A 12,828-nucleotide genomic window follows, 5' to 3' on the forward strand; every position below is an offset into this window, starting at 1 on the left:
TAAAGAACTGTATGGCACACTTTTCTTTGACCGTAATAGCTCTAGGATCTCCACTCCCCGCCCCCCCCCCACACTAAAGCTATTTCATTCCAAAGGATCAACATATCTAAAATGCAAATCAACTGTACAGAAGCCTTCCTCCTTTTTACAGAAAAAAAGCCACAAAGCTTAGACCTCTATAAATTCACTTTGTCATAATGAATGGGTCTCAGAGTTAAAGCTGTCAGGCAACAAACAAGAGGAAAAATAAACCAATTCTATCTTCCTATTCCCTGCACTGTATTTCTAGACGTGCAGCATACTAATCTGTGCAAATCAGCTGGCATCTTCAAAATTATAATGCACATCAGTGAGTTAAGCATCTGTATAACAATAAGATTTGTCATCCATCATTCAGGGAACAGCATAAGGCAGCTTACTGTCACTTAGTGCCAACTGACATCTATCTAGATTGTCTGCCTGCCCATTTGACATTAGAAGCTTGTTGTAATCTCTGATCCATTTCTTTATTTCCACCCCTCCCCCAATCTTTTTTTTTAAAAACTCAGGCGACACATCCATGATGCTTGTGAGCAAAAATAAAATAATCCAGGCATCATATAATGAAGAACCAATTGGCTAGAGTGCAATTATCTCTAAATGAGATTCCTAAATCACTGTGCCAAGAGTGTTAGGTCTTAACACGTATTAATTACTAGTAATTCTAAATTATTGTTTTGATGCACAATCCTATCCTGGCAGGATTGCCATGGGATGCTGACTAACAGCGCGATCCTGAGCAGAGTTTTACCCTTCCAATCCCATTGTCTTCAATAGAGTTATAAGGGTCTACCTCTGCTTAAAACTGCACTATAAATCCCCCATACCAGCATAAAATGACAACAGTGGTGGCATAACATCATAATGGCACCAAGATTGTGGCAGTATTGGCACAGTTCTACTGGTAGAAGTGCAAAAACAGGGGTTGTGTTGGGGAAACAAAGGGACTGGGCTCTCTCAGAAAATGATGCTACCCCTTAATGAAGTGCAATGTTTTGCTGACAATTTAAAATATTTTTGTTGAATTCAGTTGAGAAATAATAACAGCTTCCCCTTCCTGTAGTCTATGATCATATCCTGAAGGAGCATAGGATTCTAGACGTGCAATCCTAAGAAGAGTTACTGCAGTCTAAGTCCATTAGAATCAATGGGTTTAGACTGGAGCAACTCTATTTAGGATTGCACTGTAAGTAACTTCACAGCCAATCATGACTTATCAACACCAGTATAAACCTTTTACCTCACATCATAGAGGATGTGGCGATCTGACCTCAGGCAGCAAAATTTAAGAGCACACAAGTAGGAATCTTTGTATCTGACAAAGGGAGCTTTGATTCTTAAAAGCTTATACTTTGTGCTACTGGACTCAGTTATTACTGTTCTGCTGCATACCAAAGCAGCTACCCACCTGAAACAAGTAGGAATGTTGATATAGGAACTCTAGGGAAAAAAACACCGAAATTGCTAATGCTGGCCCAACAATCATGAATGCCTTGCAGGATCAGACCATTGCCCCATGAGGCAATCCGAACAGAAACTGATGAGAGATATCCAGTGCATCTCCTTACAGTGGTGCCATCATGGTCGAGCATTGGAGCAGTTGTCCAGGGCCACATCACATGTGTGCAACAGTTAGATCCCAAAAGCAGATTGTAGCCTCACATTTGATGAACGCATTACCACCTAAAGGGCCTCCCTTATGAACATTCAACCCAGAGTGAATGTTGGTCACTGTATCATTTCTTCTTTAGAGGGAAATTTTATTTTATTTTCCTCAATAGCTAAGTCTGAAAGTGTGGTCAACTTCAGAGGAGAAGGGGAAGTGAGACAAGGAAAGTTGAAAAATACCTTGGTGGTGCCACTCTCTAAGTGACTTGCTCATTACCACCTACAAATAGCCACAACCTAGATGCAGTTCTTTCAGCTACTGCCCATTACTCACATTCACTACAATTCAAACCACAGGCGAGTCTCTAGCAACACCAGCACCTGCAGCAAGCAGCGGGGATGCGCCGTGGGGTTGCAACTCTTGCTTATCAGTTGTGTGACAAGTAAAGACATGGAAATGTAGTGATAGGGAAAGCTTGGCCTGTAGGATTTAAGTCCAGCGGCACCGTAGAGATCAACTAGATTTTCAGGGTATAAGCTTTTGAAAGTCAAAGCTCCCTTCTTCAGAAAGTTTGACCTGTAACCTGATGTCTGTCATACAGCTTTCAAAAGTATGGAAAGAACAAGAAGTTTTTAAATCCAGTTCATCTGACTCACTTTTAGAAGAACAGTCTTGATACTGTTCCATAAATGATGGGACTGTCTCAAATCAGTGTCTGTGTCAAATGGATTCAGTAGTAAGTTTTCAGAATGTCTTCATGGCAGGATTCTCAAGATAGATTGAGAGACGCACCCATCTGCCAGCTACTTTTGCTCACCATCTCACCAATCACTGCTGATGTGATAACCCCCACAGTTGGGGAACGGAAAAGGATGTTGAGATCTACTGGAATAACAATGCAGTAGACCAAGGTAATTTACCCAAGGAGGAGGGGTAACTGAAATGGAGGAGGTAAGGAAGAAGATGGACAGCCAATCAACTAAGTGGTGGAAGTGGCCAATTGCCACTGATAGGTTCTGACAATACAGCATCTCAGCCCTCTTGGCCATAGGCCATAGTTACTCTGAGGTCCCCTGAAGCAGGCCCAATTACATGGTTGCCTTTCATATCATGTTTAGGTTGGGGCTAAGTGGTGTAAAAGGATTGTGCAGGGAATATTTGTCTGAGGGCAGCTACAATGTAATTGGTCGTGTGCCCCCCACAGACACACACACCAAATGATCTATGCTATTTCATGTGGCTGCGAGTCTAGTGCAGGGGTGGCCATACTTGCTTAATGTAAGAGCCACATAGAATAAACATCAGATGTTTGAGAGCCACAAGACATGATGCATTGAAGTGACTTCAGATGAAGAGGCGGGTTTGGGGGAGTGTCCTAAAAGTGACATCACAAGAAGGGGTGGGGTTTTGCTGCAGTATGCTGGAAGTGACATCATTGGAAGAGGTGGAACTTGGGAAGAACCATCACCTGACCTTTGCCTTGGAAGTGACAACACAAAAGTGATGTCACATCCTTGCTAGGCCTCATCTCCAAAGTCCCCAGGTATTTTCTGAGTCAGACCTAGCAATCCCAACATTTTTATTGAAAATATATGAAAGACAAGGAAGGAAGGAAGGAAGGAAGGAAAAGGGAGGGAAAGACATGGAAAGAAAGAAGGAAAGGGAGGGAAATAAACTAAAATAAAATGTATGGCCACGGCGATACTTAGAGACCTCCGGGAGCTGCACAATATGTCTAGAAGAGCCACATGTGGCTCCCGAGCCGCATTTGGCCACCCCTGGTCTAGTGGGTTGTTCTGTGGAATGTAAATTCTAGCCCTGTATTATTCTGTTTTCTTGATAGCTGAAAGAAGAGTTCTGGGAGCCAGTTTGGTGTAGTGGTTAAGAGTGTGGGACTCTAATCTGGAGAACCGGGTTTGATTCCCCACTCCTCCACTTGAAGCCAGCTGGGTGACCTTGAGCTAGTCACAGTTCTCTGGAGCGCTCTCAGCCCCACCCACCTCACAGGGTGTTTTGTTGTGGGGATAATAAACAAAAAGAACAGGGTCGCCTTTACCCAAAACAGACACTGTAACAAACACGCAAAGGGAAAGCAATATTGATTCAAAATGAAATTCCAAAATGATCAGTTATAAACACTAATGGTGATTTATAATGCAATCATAAAGTGCGAATGCATAGTGAACCAATCAGTGCAAATCAATATATACCTCCAGTCAATATACAAAACAATGAACATGTGTTCATTGTTTTGTATATTGACTGGATGTATATATTGATTTGCACTGATTGGTTCACTATGCATTCGCACTTTATGATTGCATTATAAATCACCATTAGTGTTTATAATTGATCATTTTGGAATTTTATTTTTGATAAATATTGCCTTCCCTTTGCATGTTTGTTACAGTGGGGATAATAATAACATACTTTGTAAACTGCTCTGAGTGGGCATTAAGGGAGGTATATAAATCGAATGTTGTTATTGTTATTAATTTTACTTTTCTCCATTACAGGACCTGAATCCCACTCTCCTGTTTCACTTTTTTTTTTGCCATGAACTTTTGAGAACATGGCTGAGCTGTTGTGTTGTATCCTTTTCTATTTTTTGTCATGTTGTCTCTCTCTCTCTCTCTACCCACCCCCACCCCCAGTCATCAATATATTTAATTCTCAACATTACCCCATTGTGAATACATAAGTCCAAAGACTAGGGCCATGGACAGATAAGACAGGTCTTTCTAATAACCTGAGAAAAAAAGCCTACATAAAAATCTGAAATCTTAAAAAAAAATGTTTTTTTAACCCCCACAAATTAATACAAGGAATGCCTGTAGCTTTAAGAAATGACCTCAATGACTATTGCTAGGCAACCACAACAGTACTGACAATCTTCAAGCCATGGTTTCTGTCAGGAAAAGGCAGGTGTAGGTGTCAGGGTCCTTTCTGGGGCTTTTTTGGCCATTGAGGGAGGATTCATTGGGGCCAGGCCCAGCAGCAGCCACTGAAGAACTTGGTTCTATGTGAATTGCATAACACTCCCAGTCTTGGCTGCTGTCTGCTATTCAATGACAGCCACTCCACAAAAGCCAGTGTAATGTGGTGGTTAGAATTTCAGACTAGGATCTAGGAGCCCAAGTTTGAATCCCCACTATTACATGGAAGTTCAGGTGGTGACTTTGTTCCAGTCACCAAGATCTGGGAGCCCCAGGTTCAAATCCTCATTCTGACATGGAAGCCCATGTGGCGATTTGAGCCAGTCATATATTCTTAGGGTTGTTGTGAGGATAAAATAGAGAATTATGTGAAAAATATATAAATGAAAGAAATAAATATAATTAGATAGGTAAGCAGATAAAAGATAGGTAGGTGGAAGGGATAGAAAGCCAAAAACCAGGGGAGAGAGTGTGGGTCCTGCCAGGGAAGACAAAGAGGAAATTAGTGGTGGAGGGTTAAATGTAGGAGACAAGTCCTTGGAGATCCCCCGGTTGTTGTTACCATTCCACAAGCAGGACTTGAATCTTCATCTATAGGAGCCATGTTTCTTTCCTGGAGACTTGCCTGTCTAGTGGGCAGTTAAAAAAGACTAGTCAAGATGACTGGACTACCCATCTTTCTTTTTCTCTGTTCTGTTTGCAGACTATGTAATATAAGGGTTTTAAACGCTTACTACAGTGGAATCCATGAATCATGTAGTTATATATGATCTATTGTGTGCACCATAGTGATTCACACAGTTAATAAGAGTCTTCTTTTGTGTTCCTCTTTTTTACATTGTGTTTAGTGTGCAGAGTGTGGCATGGTAGCGATGTAGAAAAGCGCTGGCATCATAACATGTGGATTGGCTCCTTACCTGCATGGCTAACATGAAGTCCTCCAAGATAGTTTGAATGTTATTATTATTGATTCACTCTGCATATAAGTTGTAAACCACCATAAGCTGCATTTTAAGGGGGAAAGACAATAAACAATACATTTTAATACATAAATGATTGGTGGCTGTCACTGGTGTCTCCAGAGCTATTATTGACTAAACTATGAATGAAATCATGATAGTGTTAGCTGGCTGCCAGTGTAGCTTGGCTATTGTATTGCTCTGTTGCTGTAATGAAAGCGCTACATTTCCATTCTTTGTACAGTATATACAACAATAGTTGAGTAAAAGAAAGAAAAATACCCAGAGCAGACACCTGAAGTCTTTTATGAGACAGTCCAAATTGTATTATTGGAATTCATTTTATGAGGTGAGATGAGGTTTACAAAGGCCTCTTGTGCAATTACTCTAATATGTCATCACTTATAGATAAACCAACAGTGTAGTTTGGAGTATTTTTTAAAATGTGGGCTGCTTTTTAAAGTAGCATCTTACCTGTAAGCTGATTATAAGGAATGTGTAGGGGAGAGTAGTGAATGTCACATGAAACATGTGACATGTTAAATGCATGGATAAAGTTTCCTTCAAGCTTCACAACTTATAAAATTGCCACTCTCAACAGAGGTTCCAAGCTTTGGTAATGATAGCTATAGCAGCTAGCTCCTGGGATGAAAAAACAAACAGCATCAGTTAAAATCTGCCCTCTTCTGGCTACAATAGCCAGAAAGTATGTAGTAGAATTGCAAACTTTTGGTTAAAAAGTATTGGACCGTGGATGGGAATAATGGACAGAGTCACTGAAAAAAACTGTTTATAAGTGACACCTTAAGGAATATTAGGGGGTAGGGGGCAGCCAAGGGACACAGTGAAAACAGACCCTAATGGTGGCAGAATCTATAACTTACCACTTTTTTGTCTCAGTATGGTTATCAGACAACAAATGGTTTTACAGTTTGCATCAGAAGAATACTGGCTGGGGATTCCTGCATCCTGCAGGCTACTGTACTCCTGAAATTTTGTTCCCAGGTGCTCACAGAGACCCATGAACAGCATGGAGGGAACCCATGAACAGCATGGGAGCTCAGCAAATGAGACAACCTTCCCCCCCCCCCACACACACACACTTTCTGACTGTGGAAGTATCCTTCCATTGTCACAAACAGATGGTAGGATAAAACAATGAAATTTCCCTCAATTTCACCCCAAATGAATCCACTCCATGAATCAATTAGTTTCATGGAGTGGTAAGACAAATTTATGGTTGTATATCATTTATTCTAAAATATGCTGCAAGAAAATGAATTTTATGAGTTAAGAGGAAGAGCCTATTAGCATTGGGCATAAAGTTAGCCATTGATAGACTTTTATTTTTAAATTAAAACTAAAATGTCACTTTCAAGAAGCTGTCTAAATTATACAAATCCAAACCTATCATTTATTGATGACCTGTTGCTTGTCTGGATTACTGGTGTTCACTTGGTGAGACGGGACTCACAATAAAATCATGTCTTGATCTACTCAGTGGGTATATCATATAGCCTATATTTCCTTTTTTATTTTAAGGGTATTTTAAAAATTAAGAAGAAAGAGAATAGAACAGTGACAGAAGATAGCTATATACATTAATATCATGTTGAGATTAAAGGTGGATCCTAGATTTGAAGAGGTTAAATACTTGTCTAGGTCATTTCTAAATAGGACTTTAATGTTGTTACATACAGTCCATCTATTGACAGTATGTAATTGTAACAGTATTCTACCCTCAACTCCTGTGCAGCCACGCACTTAAAATGCCCCTTGGGGCTTAATAGTTTGGCCTGACAGTAGGTTTCAGCATAACAAAATACGGTGGCATCCTAGGGGACATCTGTAGTATCAGCAACTTTTTAGCGAACATGCTGAAAATGACATTCAATATTGACTCACTGAAGCAGCAGTTGCAATTGTTATGTTTTAACCATGGAGTGTTATATCCGTTCCTCTCAAACACATCAAGAGCCAGTTAGTTCAGGTGGAAAAAGACCACAACTTGATGGTAGAGCATATTCTTTCCCATGTTCTGTCTGTTATTTTTATTTAAAAGGATTTTGGGCAGCAGGGCTGCGGAAGACCTCTGTTTGAGATTTTTGAAAGCCGCTTATAGTCAAGTGGACTATGCATATACAATATGGCAGCTTCATGTATTTGAGTGGGGTCAATGTTTGGTTCTGGAAGATCAGGGTTACCATAGATGAAGGGCACTGAGTAAATTGAGTGCTCTGTCATAGACTCCAGTGTGTGTAGACATAACTTGATGAACAGGCCTATGTGTGGAGCATCCAGCTCACAGAATGCCCTGTGCTTTAGCCAGCCTAGACTAGTTTCAACATTCTATAAGTTTTCAGACCCCTGGAGCTTTCAGACCACTGCAAACCCCTACGACGGAAGGAAGGAAGGACGGAAGGAAGGACGGAAGGAAGGAAGGAAGGGAGATTAACAGTGCAATCCTAAGCAGAGTTACTCCAGTCTAACCCCATTGGACTCAATTTTCTTTTTTTGATCAGAATGGAATTGATTTGAGACAGAGTTCAAATTCCTAAAAAGAAGAAAAGAAATGGATTGTTGGATCCAATACCAAGAGCCCTTGGGCTCATATTCAAGTTTTATACTCGGAAACAGGAAGGGAAAATAAAAGCACAGGTCCAGTATTACAACTGGTAGCACAGTTCCTCCCAGTCTTCTGTCCCTGCTCTCCACATCATCGGGATTTTTGAACCCAGCTCTCCCCACTTCTAGTCTAACACTCTAACCATAAAACCATCTACCAAATGGTTGTTGTGGGTTTTCCGGGCTGTATTGCCGTGGTCTTGGCATTGTAGTTCCTGACGTTTCGCCAGCAGTTGTGGCTGGCATCTTCAGAGGTGTAGCACCAAAAGACAGAGATCTCTCAGTGTCACAGTGTGGAAAAGATGTTGGCAGGTCATTTATATCTACTCAGGAGGGGTGGGGTTGAGCTGAGTCATCCTGTAAGAGTTTCCCAGGGTGTGGAATGCTAATGGCGGGAGGCTTCACTGTAGCCTTCCATTAGCATTCCACACCCTGGGAAACTCTTACAGGATGACTTAGCTCAACCCCACCCTGCCTGAGTAGATATAAATGACCTGCCAACATCTTTTCCACACTGTGACACTGAGAGATCTCTGTCTTTTGGTGCTACACCTCTGAAGATGCCAGCCACAGCTGCTGGCGAAATGTCAGGAACTGCAATGCCAAGACCACGGCAATACAGCCCGGAAAACCCACAACAACCATCATTCTTCGGCCGTGAAAGCCTTCGACAATACATCTACCAAATGTTCAATATATCTATATGTTTGGTTTACAATGACTATAAATCCCAGGCCTTTCTTTCATTTGATGGTTAGCTGCAGGTATAGCTAATGGCTGTGAGCCAAAGCAAACCCTGAAGATAAATAATAGCATTTCTTCCAAAATCATTTTCAAATGCTGCACATTGTTCAGATTGTTGTAAAGTACATACTGTTTCTGAAAAAGATCAACTCCCTATACGTAACCTAACGTATCAATTACTTGGTCAGGTTTGGCTAAATGTATGCTCTGAGCATTATATATGAAAAGTATCTGAGGAGGTGAGATCAGTCTGTAATTACCTAGTGCTTGTACTGCATTCTGGCAGATACCCAGTAGTTAGGCAAATGACCATGGGTAGGTTGGCACCCCAGGTTGCCCAACGTTATCACAAGACAAGTTGAAATATTTCCAGCTGTTTTCACTTTAGCAGTTACATAGGTCTTAGTCTCTCTCTCTCTCTCTCTGTCTTTCAGCCACAACTCATAAAATGCCTCTGAGACAGAAAAAAAGAAGGAGAAATGTTCTGGCATTGAGTAAAAGAATTTATTCTTCAGGATCCAAACATAGGGATTGGGAATGATTTAAATTGGGGGGTGTATCAGCCTAAGATGTATGCCTGATATATGCTAGGGATGTTTCTTATCTTGAATTGTAAATTTTCACTTTGGTAACTGCCTGGAAGAAGGATATTCAGAAATGGGACGTGATGAATGCTAGTACTCCCGTTGCAGTTACTTTTCAGATTTGGAGTAATATCCCCTCTCTTGGACTAAATAGACATTTCCTAATGAATTATGTATTTATGACAAATTTGTACCTTTGAAACATTATTATGACGTGAGGCACTGTCACTTTATATGTATAAGCACTGGTCATTTTCTTGCTATTTATTGTTATTAGCAGTTAGCAATTATTAGCAATTAGCAATTATCACTTTACCAAAATATCTCACTCTACTATAGCAAGCTTGTGACTAGAGATGTGGCTCATATCCCCCACATTTCCCCAGCCTTACTGGGAGTAGCAATGGACCACCTTTTTAGAGGGCAAGGGGGCTTTCAGGCCTTCAGTGCTGTCTTGGTGCCTCACTGCTCCGCACAGGAAGTGGTGTCTTCCAGCCCTGTGTAGTGATTTGGCTGGTGGCCATTGTTGACCTCAGCCTTGTGCCACCTCAGGAAGCAGGGCAGCCATTTTGGATCAAGCCTAGTGGCCATTTTGTTGGTAGGCCTATTGCCATGGCAATCCAGCCACGTGAAAGCAAGGGTAAGATGACTTAGCCCCTCCAGGGGCAGGCATGGCCATGGGGGCACTGGGGAAAGGCCACTGCCTCAGTACCCCTAGGTACACCACTTTCCACCTACACTCAAGCAGGCACTTCAAAGGGTTGGCTGTATCCAGCATGTGGCCACAACGGGGTCAAAAGGCCTTTACTGATCAGTTGGCTAGGATGGCTAGATGGCCACCCATTCAAGCACAGCCATGCTGGGCTGGGGCTGGGGCTTGTAGCACCTTGGGCCCCTTTTTTAGTTCCCCTGGGCTTCTTATGTGTCAGTGCTCTTTTGGGTTTTGCCTTTTGGAGATACGGCTATGCCCCTGGGTGACCATTTGACAACAGCCACCAGGGAGAAAATTATAAGGGAAGAACATGTGGATGTCTTTACCCTTCTCTTCAGGGAACTGGAAAAGAAGGATAAAAAGGATTTGGACGAGTGGAACAAGGAATGGCTTAAGTACCGCAAGGTGGATAGGATGTGGGCTAATTGGCTGCCAGGTTTCTTAATTTATGCAGGTATCATTGCCCAGGTTTGGCTGCAATATGTCAAAGAATTTCGAATGCACGCCACCCTTAAACCTTTCCTGCCATGGGATTGAGTTCACCAGCAGCTGTGGCTGCAGATGATGTCCCCAGCATGGCGCAATGCAGGTTATTGTTCTGATAGTGGCCACTTGGTTCATTGTCAGCTGGCACCCATCTTACAGTTGAGCAGTCTGCCCAGACTACATGCCTTGTTGGGAGTTTGCCTCACAGGGGTATGCTCCAGGGAGACTTACAAGTTCTGCCATGCGTGCCCAATTTGCATGGGTCCTCATGCCTTTATGGTGTGTAGACATCAAGGACAGGGCAGCAAGCACAGAGCAGATGGGGTGGGTGCTGCCCAGCGCAGGCACTCAAAGAGGCTTTGCCATAAGACTGATTGGACTCATTAACTAGTATGTTTTGTTGCTTTGTTCTTGGAAGTAGTTACTGATTGTGTTTTTTACTTAGGTGTGGTTGTTGCTGGACTGGCTAGGACCCATAGATGTGGGGATCTGCAGCCTGCCTAGTCATTCGCTTGAGATTAATGATTTTTTGTTGAGGCTTTACCTGTTGTTGCAGATTTAGGACCTACGGCTTCTCCACAGTGGAGTATTTTAGAAGCTGATGATTCCTATGGTAGTTTGTCCAATGCTTCCTCACTGGGTGTGTGCAAGAAGCTTGGAATGTTGTTTTGTTTAGGACCCAAGGCTCTGCCTGGGTGTGCAGAAAATCCAAGGCTTCTCTGCCAAGTGTGTGCAGGAAGCTTGGAATGTGGTTTTGTTTTGGGCCCAAGCCTATACTTCAGTGTACTGGATCTCCAAGGCTTCTCTGCCTGTGGTGCAGGAAGTTTGGAATTTTGTTTTGGGCCCGAGGCTTCCCCGCTAGCTCTGTGCAAGAAGCTTCCGCTCCATTTTGAGGTTTTAATCCAAACCTGTCCCCCCTGTGGTGCGCAAAGAGCTTGGAATTGAGGTGAAGGGCTAGGCCAAGGCCACAGAGCTCTCTTTATAGTATTGGGGAAAGGGGCTGGGTTCCCCCCACATCCACAAATCAAGGCCGAATTTGCTGATCTCTACTGGGGGGAAAGAAGAAAGGACATTTTGGAGGGTACGTGGCATGGGACAGGTTGGCTTTAAGCCATCTATGGGGCACGAAGTCCTAAGCAGAGACTTGGTCTTAGTGGTGGCAGAAATGGGAGAAAACGAGCGGTCCAGTGATCACCCTTGGCGTATCCACATTGGTGGGGAATTGGGGTCTGTCAGGAGCAGCTGGCTGCTTCATGGCCCCGTTGTGAGGACAGATGCCCTGGTGGGTAACTCCTGAACAAGCCAGTCCTCTCCCAGCTTCATGGCTGGGTGAGGGAGCTTTAAGGGGAGGGGGGAAATCACTTTGCCTGGCCAGGCCAGGACCCAGCCATACGATGGATGGCTTGTACTTGGGGCAGCAGGTAGATTGCCCAGACAAGTCAGGGTGGAAGTCTAGGAGTGACCTTGGGGCCTAACCTGTACCGCTAGTTAGGCCCTTGCTTTGTGGACAAATATGTTGTTGTAATGTTAATAAGTGGCCCTTTAGTTCCCAATACTTGTGTCTGCCTCTTCATTCTAATTGGGAAGGGCAAAGGAAAGTTTTATCCCATGCCCTGCCAAATTTTCATCAAAGTTATACATGGTTCTACAGGTTACACTCATTTTGATAATTAAAAGGAGTTTCTAGAATTCAGAAACAAAGAAAAAGACTGTACTCTGTTGACAAGATTCTAAGATCCTATTTATATTTACTGGTGCTTTTATGAGGATGATTTGTCCCACATACTTGATTTAAAACCCACCCTGTTTTCACATAGACGGTTCTACTGTTTAAAAAAAGTAATAAATTCACGTATTTCAAAATTTCAGGACTGGATTCTGGAAACCTAATCTGGAATTTGAAATGGATTATGAAATACATATTATGTGTTACACTTCCATGAGAACATGTTCTATTTCATTATGTGTGGTTCAGTACAGCACAGGATCGATGGCATAATCATCACGACTAGGAAGTTTGATGGTATTCATGGCAAGACTTCAATATTTACGAAAACCTTACATAACTTCTGTGGAAAGATTGGAGTGTTTATTCAGGTTGGCTTGCACTCAGATCTGAATCCTAGAATCCACA

This window comes from Eublepharis macularius, chromosome 1, assembly GCF_028583425.1.
Source record: "Eublepharis macularius isolate TG4126 chromosome 1, MPM_Emac_v1.0, whole genome shotgun sequence".
NCBI lineage: Eukaryota > Metazoa > Chordata > Lepidosauria > Squamata > Eublepharidae > Eublepharis > Eublepharis macularius.